Source organism: Arvicanthis niloticus, chromosome 2 (genome assembly GCF_011762505.2).
Source record: "Arvicanthis niloticus isolate mArvNil1 chromosome 2, mArvNil1.pat.X, whole genome shotgun sequence".
In the NCBI taxonomy this organism is placed as follows: Eukaryota; Metazoa; Chordata; class Mammalia; order Rodentia; family Muridae; genus Arvicanthis; species Arvicanthis niloticus.
Window position 1 is genome coordinate 72,068,030 of NC_047659.1, and position 17,641 is coordinate 72,085,670.

A 17,641-nucleotide genomic window follows, 5' to 3' on the forward strand; every position below is an offset into this window, starting at 1 on the left:
AATTCATAGTACTTCAGAAAAGCTTGATTGCTGATTATATTTCCTCAAGATAAAGGAGATAATTATATATTTTCAGGATGAACTATGCCATTTAGCACTAAGCAATGGCTTCCAGAACTGCATGTGTCAAAGATAAGATCAAACAGAAAACCTTCAACTTATCATTAGTAACTGTGCTGGCTAAATTTTTAGCTTGATCTAAACTAGAGTCATCTGAGTGGAGTGAATCTCAATTGTGGAAAAAAAAAAAGTATTTTCCTGATTGCTGATTAAAGTCAGCTTGGCCAGTTTATCTTGAATGGAGCAGTACCATGGGGAGGTCAGAAAGCAGGCTGAGCAAGTTATGACTAGGAAGCCATGAAGGGAGTGCCCCTTAAAGGTCTCTGCATCAGTTTTTCTCTTTGTTAGCTCTGGTGATAGATATGACCCTTAAAGTTGAAAACTAAAATTAGCCCTTTCTTCCACAAGTTGCTTTTCATTGTAGTCTTTATCACAGCAATAAAAATATAACTAAGCCAATAACACAGATATATGACAGGTATATGTGTTTACAAAGAAAAGCTAAGACCTGAAATATATGCATTAAAATATATGGATTTTAAATGCAAAATAGAGCATTTAAAATCCATGTTCAAGCTGATCGACTTTAAAAGAATTTTAACACATATACTATATATACTTTTAGACATCTGAATCATGGTCTATGTTTGTATCCAGTTAAGGAAAACTAGCTAGTGCATATACATTAATAATTGTCATATTAGAAGATGAAATTAAAAAGTATTAATTTTCTGTAAAGAGAAGTGATACTAAAACATTGATAGTGTGAAAAAGTGATTAAAGAAATCTCTTTCACTCTGTCTCTCCAAACCCCAAACTAACTTCCCTCTGGCCTCTCTCTCTCTCTTACAAATGTGCATGTGTGCATGTACATGCACACATGCATACACACACGCACACGCACACATATATATAACATATAATCATACACATTCCTGTACATACACAAAGTATGTTATGTAGGTAATTTGTATATGCACACATACATACATGTATGTCATATGTATAATATATATGCAAATACATCTATACATACCACATATATACAGTATATATCTGCATATATACCCCTGTGTCTCATATGTAAAATATGTATATACTTGGATCATATGTGCATGTCAAATGTATCTTGTATATGCATATATAAACAAGAGTTATATTTTGCATATAGCATGTACATACATGTATGTCACATAAGGAAATAACAGGAGGAATACAAAGGATATACAGGTGAGATGAATGAATTTGAACAAAATACCATAATATACAGGCATCAAAATTTTATAAAAGAACTGGTATGGGAGCTCAGAATATTATGCTCTCCTAACAAGCATAAGCTTTAGAGTTTCTTCTCCAGAGCTCAGTAAAAATAAAACAAAACAATGATAACAAAATGAAACAACAAATTAACAATATTAACAAAATCTAGAACAACAAAACGAAACATGCAAACAAACAAAATCAGGAAGTCCAGGCAGATATTGTTATGTACACCTTTGAGATACTATCCCTACGGAGCCACAAATGAACATCTATTCACTCCAAGTAGAGACCTGAAAACAAAACCATTTAACAATACACTAAGCTATGATGAATGGATGAGTTTATTGGAGTTACTTACCCAGTATCAGCGGCATAAAGATAGCTGTATCACTAAAACTGATCCCAGCAGGCATAACAATACATGAATGCTGAATGTCTGAAGCTTTATAAACTTCCAGGTAGTAAATCAGGTCAGAGGACATCCTCAGCACTCTTACAACTTGTATACCTAGAGAAAGAAAGGACATTTGCATTTCTAATTTTCAGGGATTTTCTGAGACTTTGGAGTTATTTACTGCCTTTCACTATTGGGTGCCTCTTTTTATTACTTTCTGACACTTAAAAGAATGTCTGCATAGGTTATTTTAATTCTGAGAAGACTACTATATAACCCCTTGTACTTGTAATAGCAATTTTAGAGAGGTGGAGAGTGGAAGCTCACTAGGACTTACTAGACAGCCTAAACTAACCAGAGTTCCAGACCATAGACAGACTATGTGTCAAAAAACTAACTTGATGGCTTCTAAGATCTGCACTAGAGTTTTCCCTATAGCCTCCACATGCATGCTCACACTCATGAATGTATGTCCATACACACAGCCACACACAAACATACAAACACACACACACTATATTAATAAACGCATCATTTTCTAAATTTAGTAAAGCAATAGAAAGGCAATGTGTCATAAACGTTAGTCTTGCTACTCTGTTCAGACTTTTGGGCAATCTTATAGGCCTTAGGTTAAAATTCTCTGAATGTTGTAGTTTTTATAATCATTTTCTAAAAAATATAATAGTTTCAAAATCATAGATATTATTCTATAATTCGGTGATCATGATATAAAACAAACTATTTTAAATAGTCTGTTATATTCAGATTTTAATTTCAATGGAAGGTTGGCTTCCGATTGAAAGACAGTGAAAATAGCATTATAATTAATAAATAAATTATAGCTTATCTATTTTGTCATAGCTCATTGTTGAAATTATGGGAAAGAAACAAACAACAGAAAATGCCAGTTTTGAAGAAATGAGAGTGGTAGGAAGCAAGTGGCCGTATCTTCACATATGCATAAAACCCATGAACCTCAAAGGTAAATTGTAGTCTAAATCCACTATAGAATCCCAGTATTTTTCAAAGAAAGCCCGAAGACACTCTTTAGTTGGAAGAGTGAAAAGTAGGATGCAGTGTGATATTTGCATTATTATTAAGTATCATCATTATTCCTACTAAGTAAGGTTTGTCTCAGGAACCTACATAATGATGTGCTTGTGTACCAAGTGGTGGTTACAAAAGTGGGTTATGTGCTGAAAATTGATTCTCAGTGATGGTAATAAAGATTAACATTGAGACAGACAATAAGTCTATATAACTCTATAATGAACTTACAACAGGGAAATTTAAAAAGAAATCAAACCAAAAAAAGTTTTTTTTTTTCCAAGAAGAGACTGATAGGAAAGAAATTCATATCGCCAACTGCTTCTTATAACATAACAAATATCTCAGACTTCAGATTGAATACTGTCAAAAACTGGAGTCAAATGGTAAAGTATTGTCAGTAGTGATAGAAATCAAAACCTAAGAAAACAAAACTATGTGCCTGCATTAGGTCCCTTCTGTGAAATCAGCCAGTGGAATTTAGGTGAGAAGAAAAATGGGGAGAAGGGAGAGCTAAGAGAAATGTTCTTTCTGTGTAGTAGTATTGTAGTTTAAAGATGCATTTTTCTGCTTCACTCACCTTTTTTGACAGTTATCCATTAAACTGTGGGGTTTTGTTGGTGGTGGTGGTGGTGTCTTTTTTTTTTTTTTTTTTTTTTTTTCCTTTATAAATTGTCTCAGAAGAAGCCGCTTTAGTATCTGAACACTAGGGGGTGCCCTCATTGCACAGATTGCTCTGCCGCCTGTGTAGCAATGATCCCAGGGAAGACAGGAAGATGGATTTTACTTTTGGCTCATTTAATTCGGAACCTCTTTTGGTATTGTTATTGCTTTTTCCTCACTGGTTTAATGATTTGATCCCACTTCCTTTCTCATTCGGGGATGTGGGATATCTTTTCAGAGTGCTCTTATTACTAGACCTCTCAGGGGAAAGGAAGAAATGTTAGGATCTTCTCCTACTGCTCAGATTTTGCCTCTCTTCAAGAGACAAACGTTTTCAGAGAAACATTACATTATTTTTAAAATTTACATACTTACTTTTATATTTTCATCAATGTCAAACGTTTTCCAAAATTTACAAACACTAGCACATTTTAGAACATTTAAAACACTGGTGTTTTGCAGTGAAAAATATACTGTTATCATCTCTAGTTTTAAATGTATTGATTTGTGATTCCTTGTGTGAATAACACACTGTTGTGTTTGTGTTAATCTATCACAGTGTTTTAAATATTCATAGTATTCGCTTTTCTTCAAATTTTACCATAGTCACAGATATAAGGAACAGCTTATTCTATTATTTTATATTGGATTCATTGCTAAATATCATGAAAATATACAGAAAAATTAATTTCCCAATATGTACAAATGAATCTTGCTTTTTTTTTTACATGAGATACGTAAGCAATAAAGTAGAGAGGTTGACTAATGCTGATTAATAAAGCAGTACTCTAAATAGAGTGACATTCGGCTTAGTTAAGGTCTGGGAGATATTTGACTGTAAAATTTGCATACACAGTGTGGGGTTTATAGACTATTGTTTGGAAGCTATTTCCCCCATTTACAATATAATAGAAACAATAAAACAGAAATTTTCTAATAAAGTCTATTAATTGTATTATATAAAACATAATTCATTGACACCCTGACAATGGAGATTTTTTTGAAAATCTTGATAAATTGTATGTGTTTCTTGGGATTTTGCTTTGAACTTCTACAATGCCTTTCTCATTCATTACAGAATTAACATTTTGACATGTGTTCACCTCATATTTGTGCAAGAGTCATGAAATCACCATCATTTGATAATTATTCTTCATAAAGTTTATGATCTAGATTAATAGGCAAATATTCATGTTACCAAATGCAGGTTGGATCCCATTAACATAAAATTTATTAAAATTAGCAGGTTTTAATAAAGTTCTACAAAGATACTCATACTCCTTGAATATATTAAAATGTAACATTAGTTTCATGTAGACAAACCTTTTAATTAGCCCTTATCTTGATTCAGCTTTTAAGAGCTGAACTTTGTACAGAAGTTATAATTAAGTTCCATGATCAATATCAGTGTCATGCACCACATATTATTTAATAATTTTGAGTAAAATGTGTATAACAAATATAATTTTATGTCCACCTTACTATAATATAGCTCTGTGACATAAATTTTTAATACATTCCAAGTATAAACATTTATTTCCTAATATTTTCAAACTTGACGTTCTCTAGTCATAATCGTAACTTTTTTATATAAACTGGAATATATTTAAGAGTGTTTTTAAGGTTAGACCTGCAGTTTGAGAATGTTGTATGTGAGTATAAAAGAGTTTATTCTCCCTGGAGATAGTGTACATTTTTAAGTCATTTCAAAATTGCGGCTTCAAAGGAATATTACTTTTTTCAAGCTGAGCAATTCTTAGGCCCTAGTAAATGAAAGCTCTATCTTCTGAAGTCTGATCCATGTGGCCAGTGTTTTCTGGATGAGCAACATGAAGTAGCTGGCCAACAGTGCAGTTGCCCACATCCACAATCTTTAGGGAGCTCAAAAGAACTACAGCGTATCTAAAATATTATAGTAAATACAGCCTGATGAAGAAAATTCAGGTACAATTGCAGACGTTTATAAGGATAATGGAACTTCTAACTATTGTCTGTCTGTCTGCTTGTCTGCCTGTCTGTCTGTCTGTCTGTCTGTCTCTGTGTGTGTGTGTGTGTGTGTGTGTGTGTGTGTGTGTGTGTGTGTTTGGGGGTTTATATATACTCTATTCACTTATTGTTTGTCTATAATCTGTCACTTATCTTCAACATGAATGTGTGTGTGTGTGTGTGTGTGTGTGCGTGCATGCACATGTGCTTATAAGCAGCATTATGTGCCTGCAGAAAAACAAAACTATAGAGGTCTTTGATAACATTTATGTAGAGGTGTTGGATTTATGTGACAATCTAATTCACATGAAGAGATTTTTCATTTTCTAAATTTAGTTTTACTAAGCTGTATCTTTAAATTATATTTCTATTAGGAGAAAAAAAGGTGTTTTAAATTTGGAGACTGACGTGGACCCATCCCTATAAGTTAGAAGAAATTTTGGTTACCAGCTACTAAGAAAGTCAAGTCAGGTGGGATGACTTCAAGAAGCTCTACTTGAAGAACAGGGACACCTGGTTTCTTGGCATCGGTATGTGAATACTGTATATGAGTTTGCATTGTTTCCATTTACAATAATGTTCAAAAGTGCAGTTTATGGTTACACACTATAGAAAATTTAGAATTACTGTGGAAGTATACCATGAAACATCTCTTTGACAAAGCTTCTAAATTAGGTTAGTTCAAGTGGGAGGAGCTACTGTAAATATGGATCACAGTATCCCATAAATAGATTTCCTGGACTGAATAAAAAGCAAAGGAGCTGAACATTAGCTTTCATCTGTCTCTATGCTTCCTGGTGTAGAAGGTATAGACCTGAAGTCTCAATCATCCTTTAATACCCTACCATGACAGACTGTACTCTCAAACTGACAGTAGGAATAATACCTTCTGTCCTCAAGTTGCTCTTTTAAGGTACAACCAACAAGTATGTAACTGCTATAATTGTGTTTGATGGGTAAGAATCTAGCCAGACAAGGTATTACTGGTGTTAAACCTGCTTTGACAGCAGTGCTTAGAAGGGACAACCAGGACATTTGGAGGTCTGAGCACTCTTTGGCCATATGAAATGCTACAGGCTATCCTTGACCCATATCCAGAACCCATTTCAAAACAACCAAGTAAATGATGTTCAGCTATGGAGTATTCAAAACAGCATTTTTAAGGAGAAAGAACACTTTTTCATTTCAATGTAAGCAATGCCAAATTATAATAATTTCTGGTATGTCCTCAGTGGGCCTCTCTTCACCTTCATGATATGATTTGGAAGAGACAGAGGCACCCTAATTATGCTTAAATGAGGACATTCAAAAGCCAGAGGTAACACATACATAGTTCTAAAATCATTGTAGCAGATGATGACTGATGAAAAAAAGAATAATCGTGTTTGTAAATTTACATTTATTAATTAACCATAAATTTACTGAGGATGCAATTTCATTATCTCTCAACTTTTTCCAAATTACAGAAAGTATGCAAGACTCAGGAAAGAAAGTGTTATTTCTTTGGATTCGAGAAGACAGTGGAGAAAAAGAACAGGTAGTTTGATCATCTCTCCATGAGCATTTGTATTATCTGATATTTTTCAATATCTCCTCTAGTAATAGCAGATGACACCATAATTACAAAAAAAAAAAAACCCAAAAACAACAAAAAAGGAATACGAACCTGAGAACAAAAAGATTCTTTTGCTAAGTAAAGCTTACACGTTTGTGGAGAAAAGAGCCTTATTTTTTCTTCAATAAACTGAGTAGAAAGTTTGTTCTGCTTTTTATAGAATTTTGATATATTTTTCTATAAGATGGAATTATCAGAATATCAGTAAGAAGGAGATATAGGATTTTACAAACTATTCAAGCTTCGTTTTAATCCTTTCCTTCATGGAATATTTTTTTTTTCTGGAGATCATGCTAGAAATAATTATGAGAGAGTATTCCTTGAATCTGTACTTAAATATTTCCTTCTGACTCAACACTTTTTTTCTTAAACTTAAAAATTAGTACTTCAGCTAAAATCTTTTATCTACTCTCCCTGTAGCACACTTTTTAATACATTCAACAATAAAATGAATTCATTCCTTAATGTATTCTCTGCTTCAATTTATTTACAGAGCACTTAGCTTATGGAGAAAGCATCCTTGGAGTTGTCTGTGTACTGCCATATTAACTAGATCTATTCTTTTCCCTGAGGCCTAAGCATTTTGTTAACACACGCATACAGAGTCCCAACAATGTACTTGGTATTGCAATAAACATCGGACATATTCAGAATTTTATTTCAGACTCAAGAAAGAGTCTGTTCTTTATATTTGAGAAGACACTGGAGGAAAATTGTTTATTTTCAGAAGACTCAACACAGTTCCAACCCTCATGGAATTTAAATTCTGAACGTTAAGAGAAATACCGGATAACTGTGGAAAAACATAATGAATAGACATAAATTTTCAGGGTTTTGCAATCATGATTTCTGTGAATTTTGAACAGAGTATCCATATTGTTAGCAAAGTCTACTGAAGCTTATGAATAAAACTAAGCAAGTAAGGACATTTCTTGACTGCCATTGAGGGGAAAATGTTGCCAATTCTTTTCAAAGCAATATACTTAATTGAGCTTGTAATTGACTACTTATTAAAGCTTCAGATCCAAGGTTAACTTGCAGACATTTTTGGCTCATGTACATACAAATAATTTTTTTTCTACTAAAACTGAGAGATTTAAGAAACTTATGACATGATATGTAAATCAACCCTATGTCTAATCCAGAACTCATTTTCTAACATTGCTTGTACATTCTTAGTTTAGCATATTCTCTAAACTACTCCAAATATCTTACCTTTCTCACAGATTAATAAAGTAGTAGGAGATTCCCTCAGAGATATTTGTTTTCTAATTGTTCGAGAAGTAGGATTTGCCTTTTAAATTTGAAGAGTCAAATGAACACATTTATTAGAAGAAAACATAGAAACCAGCTACTATCACCTAATATTTCCATATTTACAGTAAAAGCATCTTATGTTTTCTTGAATAACAAATGCTTTGTTTTGTTTTAATCACTAAGTATGTTTGCTACAATATTAATTTATACTTTTACTCTACATGCTGGTAAAAGAAATTACTGGGTCAAAATATTTGCATATTTTAAATTAGTAAATAGTACGATGTTTTAGTCTATAAACCTATAGTCTATTTGTACTTCTGCCAGCTGTGTTAATCATGCTTTTTATTATTAAGCATATTTCTATTTGCCAATGTAACACTTAAAACATTCATCTTTTTAAAATTGGATTTATTTTCCTGATTCTATTTTTAATTATTTTTAATAATTTTGTCAATAAAATGTCTTCTTTGTATCTACTATTATTTCACATGGTTTATTGATATACAATTAACATACAGAATGACATATTATTGACTATCCAACGAAATGTTACATATGTATGCACCCAAGATTCCATTACCAAAACCAACACTGTTTCCAAAAGCTATCTCCATTTTAATCCTGAACATAGTTAATATGTTTTAAATTATTTAATATCTACCTACTTAGTAAAATTTTAAAAGTAAGTTTATTTATATATAAACAGTATACTCTACTGGATCGCAATAATGTATTTATATTGTATAACTAAAAATTGTTGCCCTGTCTTCATATCTCTTACCCCCAGTCTTTGTAGCCTATCATTCTAATCTTTGATTATGTGATGAATTTGAATATTTGAGAACTTCACATAAATAGTATGCTATAATATGCATCTTGTGTGTGAGTGTGTGTGTGTGTGTATGTGTATGTGTGTGTGTGCCTTCTTTTAGCTAGTGTTAAATTTTAAAGTCATCCACAAATTAGAGAATTCCCTTCACTTTTTCAAGTGAAATATTCTAAAATATATACATACATAAATCAATACAATGTATTTTTCTATGAACATTTGATTTACTTTCAAACCTTTGACTTTATAAATTAATTTCTATAAATTATTTTATATAATTATTTTATTTCTGTTCAATGTACACACAACTGTCATAGTGTATTGTTGAAATCAATATTATAAAATCTTGGCAATGTTGGACCTAAAGATCCAAAACCAGGTGATGCGCTCCCCCAGAAACACACACAGATGGGATTTGCTCCAAGAAAATGAGGTTTACTGATGATAATGTGATAACCAGTTTATTGGGGTTCCCCTGTATGCAGACATGAGGAATCCCAAGTTGGAGCTAAAAGCAGCTTTTATACCATTTTTTACAGAGTTCACAAGGACAGTAAATTAATTCTTAAACAGTAACCATAAAAGATTTCAAACAGCCATTCCCAGGCCCTGTTTCCAATCCCAGGCCTGGTTTCTAAGTAACTCAAATTTGCACCTTATCTTTTATAACAAAGAGGGTCAGCTTAAGTGGCTTCTGTTTACCCAGGTGTACTGTGTTAAGGGTTTATCTCCCCAGTAAATTTTTATCTTGGGTCTTTCTTCCTGGAATGATTGTTCGAGTCTTTGGAATGTTCTCCTCCTGCGATGTGCCTGGAGGGCAGCTAATGTTTCAGTGTAAGCTGAAACTCAAATTTAAGGATCTCTTAATTTTAAGTTCAAGCTGAGGCTTGAAATTACAATCTTACATTCAAATTACATTCTTACAGCAACAGGTTAGTTGAATATTCCTGAATGAAAACATACACTGAGCCTTTATATCTTAATATGCCTGAAATAGCACAATAGCTGGGCAACTGCTTAGCCTCCATGCCATTAATCCTGAGTTAATGTTTAGTAGAGAATGAAGAAAGAGATCTGCCATGCTGGGAGAATGTGAAAGAGAGGAAAGACAACTTGCCTCAGAAGAATACAGGACAGAGAGGCATGGCCACCATGTAAAGGAGCCAGGAGAGCACAACCCAGTTGAGCAGCCTTCTGGGGTCCAGAGTAGCCAAGATAGAACATAGAATTAGTAAGTAATAACTCAGGATTGACCCTCAAAAATCATATTTATTTCAACAATGTATGACTATAGTCTTGGATCATCTTCTATTTGGAATTTTTAAGGAATAGCTGTACTGCCTTCAATAGTGGTTAGTTTAACTTATATTTCTTCAAACATCAGTACATAAGATCTACTTTTATCAACATACCCAGTAACAGCTGTTATCTTCTTCAATTTGCCAATAGTCATACTAATATGATATGAGGTCATTTACTTGCACTGCATTTATTAATTTGGCAATGTTGAAAGCCTTTTCATACACATTTGGTTCAATACCTCATTGACTTTGCAGAAATATCTACTTAGTTCACTTGATCACTTTAAAAGTAGTCTATATGTCTGCCTTTTCTAAAACCATTTTGTATAAAGATTAATTTTAACTTACATGAGATTGTGTCTCTGTGTTATTATCTGTATGTGTATGCAGGCATTCACAGATGACAGAAGACATCAGATGCCCTAGAGCTGGAGACACAGGCAGTGATGGGATACCCAGTGTGAATAATTGCTCTTTAAGAGCAATACACACTCTTAACATCAAGGCCACCTCTCTGGCCCCTGATTTCTGTATTACTGTTAATTGTTTGTTAAATTTTAGTGCTGCCATGAGTGAGTGCCAAAGAGTTCCCAGGACAATGGAGGTATTTAATTGGAAAAATCTTGTCACTGTCGTGAGAATTTAAAGGAAAGACAAGTTAGGAGCTGTAAGAAAGATTTAAGAAAATATGCACACTTACCGGCTGAGCATGGGTTATCTGAGTAAGCCCTGACCTTTAGGTTTTAGAATAATACATCCTGTTTGCAAACTTTCATTATGTGCAGATTTATTAATGAGCCCAAATAAGAAATTCTGTGGTGACTGAGGACTTAACAAGAGTAGAAACTATGCTCTTTATGTATTTATATGTAATTTTCAGATGCATTATGGTAACAGTTATGTGGGGAGAATCTTGGAAACTCTTATGCTAATAGTATTGGGAAAGTTGTCACAATGCAGCCAAGATTGCTTTGTAGTTATTATTCTTGACCACATTGATCCACCCTACAATGGTCAGTTTTTGCCTTTCAGAATTTTCAGTGGACAATGGTAATATGCTATGAGAAACCCGTTATGTTTCTTCATTCTTCAACCACCAGGCAGTAATCATTTTATGTGATACCTAGCTTCATCAGAAGAGAACAAAAAACTTCAAATAAAGAGATTTTTGAGGAAAAATAAAGGTTTAACATTACTTCATTTCATAATATATTAACAAACTTATAGTAAACAAAACAGTATGATTTAGGCATGAATACACATACATAGAAGAGTGAAAGAGTAGATAATCTAGAAATAAACAAACATGCATTTACCTAAGGCCAAGTATATATATTAAGATAATAGTCTCATCAGTTGACAGTATTAGGGAACTGAATATTCACATGAAAAAAATAGCATAAAATAATTAGACCCTTAAAACACACACACACACACACTCAAATTAACTAGATAGATAAATACATCAGAATGGTTTAAATTGAAAAGTCAGAAACATAAAAAAACTTGAATCTAATAGAAAAAAGCTATTCTATAAAAATACAATAAAAATTTATTGTACAAAAGGCTTCAAAGATGTGATGTTGGTAAATATTTCCCAAATTTAACATGAAAATGGAGCATGCAGTTTAAGGATGAGAGCACTGATGGGTAACTTTATCCGTAAGGCAAAAATGTTCTTGGTCTTGACTTAGATGGGGCTAGAAATGCCCAAAATTTCTGGGACTGTGGCATGTTTTCTTGTTCTTAAATTATTTTGCTTTTATTCATTAATTTCCAATTAATATATTTATTTATCCTTTTACTTTACATCCCAATCACAGCCCTCCTTCTTCCTCTCTTTCCAGTCCCACCCTTATAAATTTTCCCCCCGATTTCCCCATCACCTTTCCTCAAACAAGGGGGAACCCCCCTTTGGGTACCACTATACCCTATGACAATTAGTCCCAGCAGGACTAGACACATCTTCTCCCACTGACGCTCAACCAGGCAGTATAGGTAGGAGAAAGGAGATCCAGTGGCAGTAAATATTGTTATATTTACTGTAAAATTCACTTTGCTTTTCTGCAAAGATGGATAGCTACATAATTTTATTTTTACTTTGTCTAACTTTAATGTGCTCGGTGCCTAACTTTTTTTTCTGTATCACCTTTCTAGTTAGAGAATCCTCACCTTTTTCGGAAATATTGATCCTCTTTGGAATAAATATATAAGCATGCTAGAGATACCATATTAACCTCTGTCCTTCACTAAACATGGGTGTCCTAGGTGTCTCAATTATGATTTTATTGTCTCCTTTAGAAATGCATATATATTGATGTATTCATGTGTATCAAAAGGACTCATATGTATTCATATCGCTGAGTTAGTGTTTCTAAAAACTAAAGTGACACTTCCAAAAAAATTGTCAATTTTATAATCTCAGCATGTTAGATACCACCAAGAAGCTATAGACATTACAATTAGAGGTGATGACAGAATGTTTCAAAAAATATATTTGTTCTCACAACAAAGCAGACAGTTGAAGAAAACACTTAATAAAATGTGTTTCACATTTCTACAATGACTCCAGTCCATTTCACATACTATCTGAAAAAATGTTAACACATTCAACAGTCTGAGTAGGCATATTTGATTTCTCTACTAACTAAATAACTTATGTTTAAAGCCAAGATTGTTTTTGTAAGAAGTAAAATAAACTCCGTATAAATAACTAAGCAAAATACAAAAACACAGGGATGGTTGGTTGATTCTAGCCATGGGCAGCTCTCCTGGGGAGCCTATAGTAAGATAGTAATTTTTTAAAAAAAGAAACAAAAGAAAAGAAAAAATATCAGCATAAAACTGTTTTTTATTTTTTATTTCACAAAGCTTGTTTTTTATCATATATATATATATATATATATATATATATATATATATATAATGTGTTTATCCTTTTCTATCTTTGAAAAATGGTGATCTCAGCCTCATGTGCAATATTGTAACCTTATATGCATGTGTGCAAGTCAGTTTGCTTGCAAATAATTGGGTGAAAATCACAGTGGATGACATAGAAAAGACAAGGAGTTAATTTATTTTTGCCCAAGGCTATTTCCACAGCAAAGGAATTAGATTCAAGTATAATGAACAAAAAGGAGGTTTTTAAGTGGCAAAGTTAGTGGAAACATATTGGAGGATGTCTTGTAAAAGCAGGTCAATGAGACATGTTAAGTACAATGCCTTAGTGTTTTTATTTTCCTAATTTTCCCTTCCCTCTTCAGAACTTAGTGTATATTTGTTAGTTGGCATTCACTAAATTTAGATTATTATTTTGCAAAAAAGGGGGGAGTGGTAAGAATCTATTTGTTTTTTTTGTAATCTATTTTTAAATGACCAACATGAATATTTTTGAAATCTGCTAAAATATTAGAAGAACATTTGTATAAACTTTGAAAGAAAAGGAGATAATTTGACTTAAGATTTAAGCTTTCTACAGAAAGAAAACAGAAATACTGTGTGAAGAACCCCATCTAAATTTATTAAAGTGCAAGGGAATATGAAGTCCCCTGAGTGTAGCAAAAAGTTAGTAATATCTTTTGTTTGTTTTCCAAACTCTCCTGTGCTTAAACTTGATTGGCTTTTGGGAGGTGATATAAATCATGTTCAACAAGAATTTACTGTACAAGTGATGGAGCACAAGTATTCACAGAGGCACAGATTGTACTTAAGCCGATTTGCAAAGTAAACCAGTGCACACATTTTCTGGATTATTATTCTGAACACATGCTTTATTATTTGGCAAGCTTGAAGCATTAAAGTTATGTCTCCCAGCCAACTCATTGAATAGGAAGTGTAGCGAAAGAAGATACTAATGGATCCTAAAAGGTATGAAACCTATTAACAAAATATTCAGATTAACAATATGCAGTAAGCTAGGAAAAAAGATGCAGTTTAGGTAAAATATAATGAGCTTCCTGAGGTTTTTTCTGCATTTAAATTCATTGAAAATTGTTTTAGTTGTCTGAGATAATGTTATGTATCTCAAATTGAAACCCAGAAACTGATTGTCCACTGAACATATGACTACAATGAGGATTTATACCTTCAATGTATTGAATGAATAATTGCATAAACATAAATGAGAAACAAGTAACAAACCTAAAAAATAAAAATATACAGTAATGTGGAAGAATATAACAAAAATGAAATAATAAATTGCCTAATGTTGCTTAGGATATGGAATAGAAAAACATTTTATGTAATGGAAACAACCCTTGACCAGAGAAAGTATTGAGAAAAAAGAAATATTATTTCACGTGCACAGTTTGGACAGAAGAGACAAATTATGAAGGTTATAAGACAGAAGAAATTACAGACTTGATTAATAAATCAGTCCATTGAAGGAAAATGATGAGATAATAATGCCAAGAAGGCCTTATGTATCTTACTCTGAATTTTAAGTTAGTACTTGCAAATCTTATAATGTCCATTGTAAACAACACCAGGATCCTGTAATTACTCTGTTTTCATTATGGTATATATTAAAACTATGAATTTCATATCCCCCTATGGACAAAGAAACTCTACTTGCCTACCCTATTCCTCTTCTTACACTTCCCAGGACACTGTACACTTGCACCCAATGCTAATTTCATCAACTGCACCTCATTGAGCTATGACTATCACCTGGATGCTTGATGATGTCACTAAGAGGACTGAGAGTGACAGCCTCAAAGGGAAAGTGGGAGCCAAGATACTGAGAAGTATGATGAGGTGAATCAAGAGGTGTGTTGAGGAAGCCCCACAGAGAAGTTGACATAGCTTAATGATAGATAGAACTAATGATGGGTAGGAAAGACTCTAGAATTACCATTGTCCTGTAGTATTATTTATGATTGTGTACTAACAGCATGATAATATCATATAAGATGTAGGTAAAATACCATGGTAACAGAGTGAACCAGTGAGGTAAAAAAAAAAAATACAAAAATAAAAAGAAATAGACCATAAGAGGAAAATGCAAGACATATTTAAAGAAAAATAATTAAATATAAGTGTTTTGGCAATGTGAAGGCAAAATATATGTTGAACAATGCTAGTTGCAAATTATGGGATACTGTTAAGGCAATGTGCTGAAGTAGGACTGTTGAAGTCATGTAATAAAGCCTTGGAAAGGTAGTCATAATTCATCCCACTACTTTTCTAGTTTAAATAAGTGCCTAACCTTCTCCATAATTCAAAAGTAGTAGGTAGGTTTGGTGGCTCAGACATGAAATCAATCCTTTCATTTGACACGCCACCCTAGGACCTTCCATTCTTTGGTTTGTTTGCTACACTTCAAATAAACTGTCCAGCAAGGAAAAGTAAAATCTCTGATCTCAGTCTTAAATAACTCTCACCATATAAAGAACAAGATTCTTTACTCTTTATAAAACCAAGTTTAAATAAGCATATCTATAACATAGTAGATTTACTTTTAACATTTGTACTTTTTTACAAACAAGGTAAGAATAATTACACAGGCTTTGCTTAGATGCTTTAAATGCCATTAATAAAAGGAGGATTCTAAGTTTGGTGAAACAGAATAAACTTCTTTACTAAGATGTATAAATAAATTGGGAGAGTAAGGATTTATTTTATGCTACATATTATAATCTGCAATATATATATAAGTCAAAACAGACACTCCAGTAAAGAATTTTGAGGCAGGAAAAGAAGTAGAGGCCTTGGAGGAACACTGCTTACTGGCTTGCTTCTCATGGGCTGTTCAACCATTTCTCTTACAGCACACAGCATCAGCAATCAAGGCAGGGCACTGCTAACAGTAAACTTAGCTCATGAATATCAATCATAAATCCAGAAAATGCACCCTAGGTTTTTTCCCATTCCAATCTAGTCGGGGTATATTCTCAGTTGAGGTTCATTATTAAAAATTATTTCAGTTTGAGTCAAGTTAAGTTAGATTGCAGAAAAAACAAATGAAGAAACAAACAAGCAACCCAATTAAAAATGAGCTACAGAGCTAAACAGAGAATTCTTAAGTGAGGAATATCAGATGATCAAACAGCACTTAAAGAAATGCTCAACATCCTTAGTCATCATAGAAATGCAAATCAAAATGACACTAAGATTCCACCTTACACCAACCAGAATGGCCAAGATCAAAACCTCAGGTCACAGCAGATGCTGACAAGGATGTGGAGAAAGAGAAACACTCCTCCACTGATGGTGGGATTCCAAAGTGGTACAACAACTCTGAAAATTGAACTGGTTGTTACTCAGAAAATTAGAAATAGTTGTATCTGAAGATCCAACTATACCTGTCCTGGGCATATACCCAAAAAATGTACCACCATATCACAAGGACACATGCTCCACTATATTCATAGCATCCTTATTTCTAACAGCCAGAAGCTGGAAGCAACCCGGATGTCCCTCAAAAGAAGAATGGATTTAGAAAATGTGGTTTGTTTACACAACAAGATACTACTCAGCTATTAAAAATGAGGACATCATGAATTTTTCAGGAAAATATATGGGAGTAGAAAATATCATCCTGAGTGAGGTTATCCAGAACCTACATGGTTTGTACTCACTAATAAGTAAATATTAGCCAAAAATTCAGAATGCCCATGATACTACTCACAGAACATATAAAGCTTAACAAAGAAAGAAGGCCCAAGTGTGAATGTTTCAGTCCCACTTAGAACATGGAACAAAATAATCATGGGAGATGGAGGGAGGGAGGGACCTTTTGGGAAAAGTAGAGGGGGAGGGAAAATTTGGGCAAGATCAGGCATGAAAGAAGACAGGTAAAGAGGCCAGATGGCCATAAAAATCAACAAAAATATGCAGCAGTGTGGAATGGGGGATGGGGTGAACCTCTAGAAAGTCCGTGACACAAGATACATGAGAGATTTCCAGGACCATTGGGGATGACCTTAGCTGAAATGCCAAAGAGTGGGGAGAAAGAACCTGAAGAGACCACCTCCAGTAGATAAAATAGACCCCAGAAGAGAGTGGGAACACATACCCATCTCAAAATTTTTGACCCAGAATTCTTCTTATCTAAAGGAAATGCACAGAAAAAAAATGGAACAGAGACTAATGGAAAGGCCACCTAGAGACTGTCTCAACTTGGAGTCCATCTCATGAGCAGGCACCAAACCCCAATACTATTGCTGATACCACATTGTGCTTTCAGACAGGAGCCTGGAATGGATGTCCTCTGAGAAGCTCTA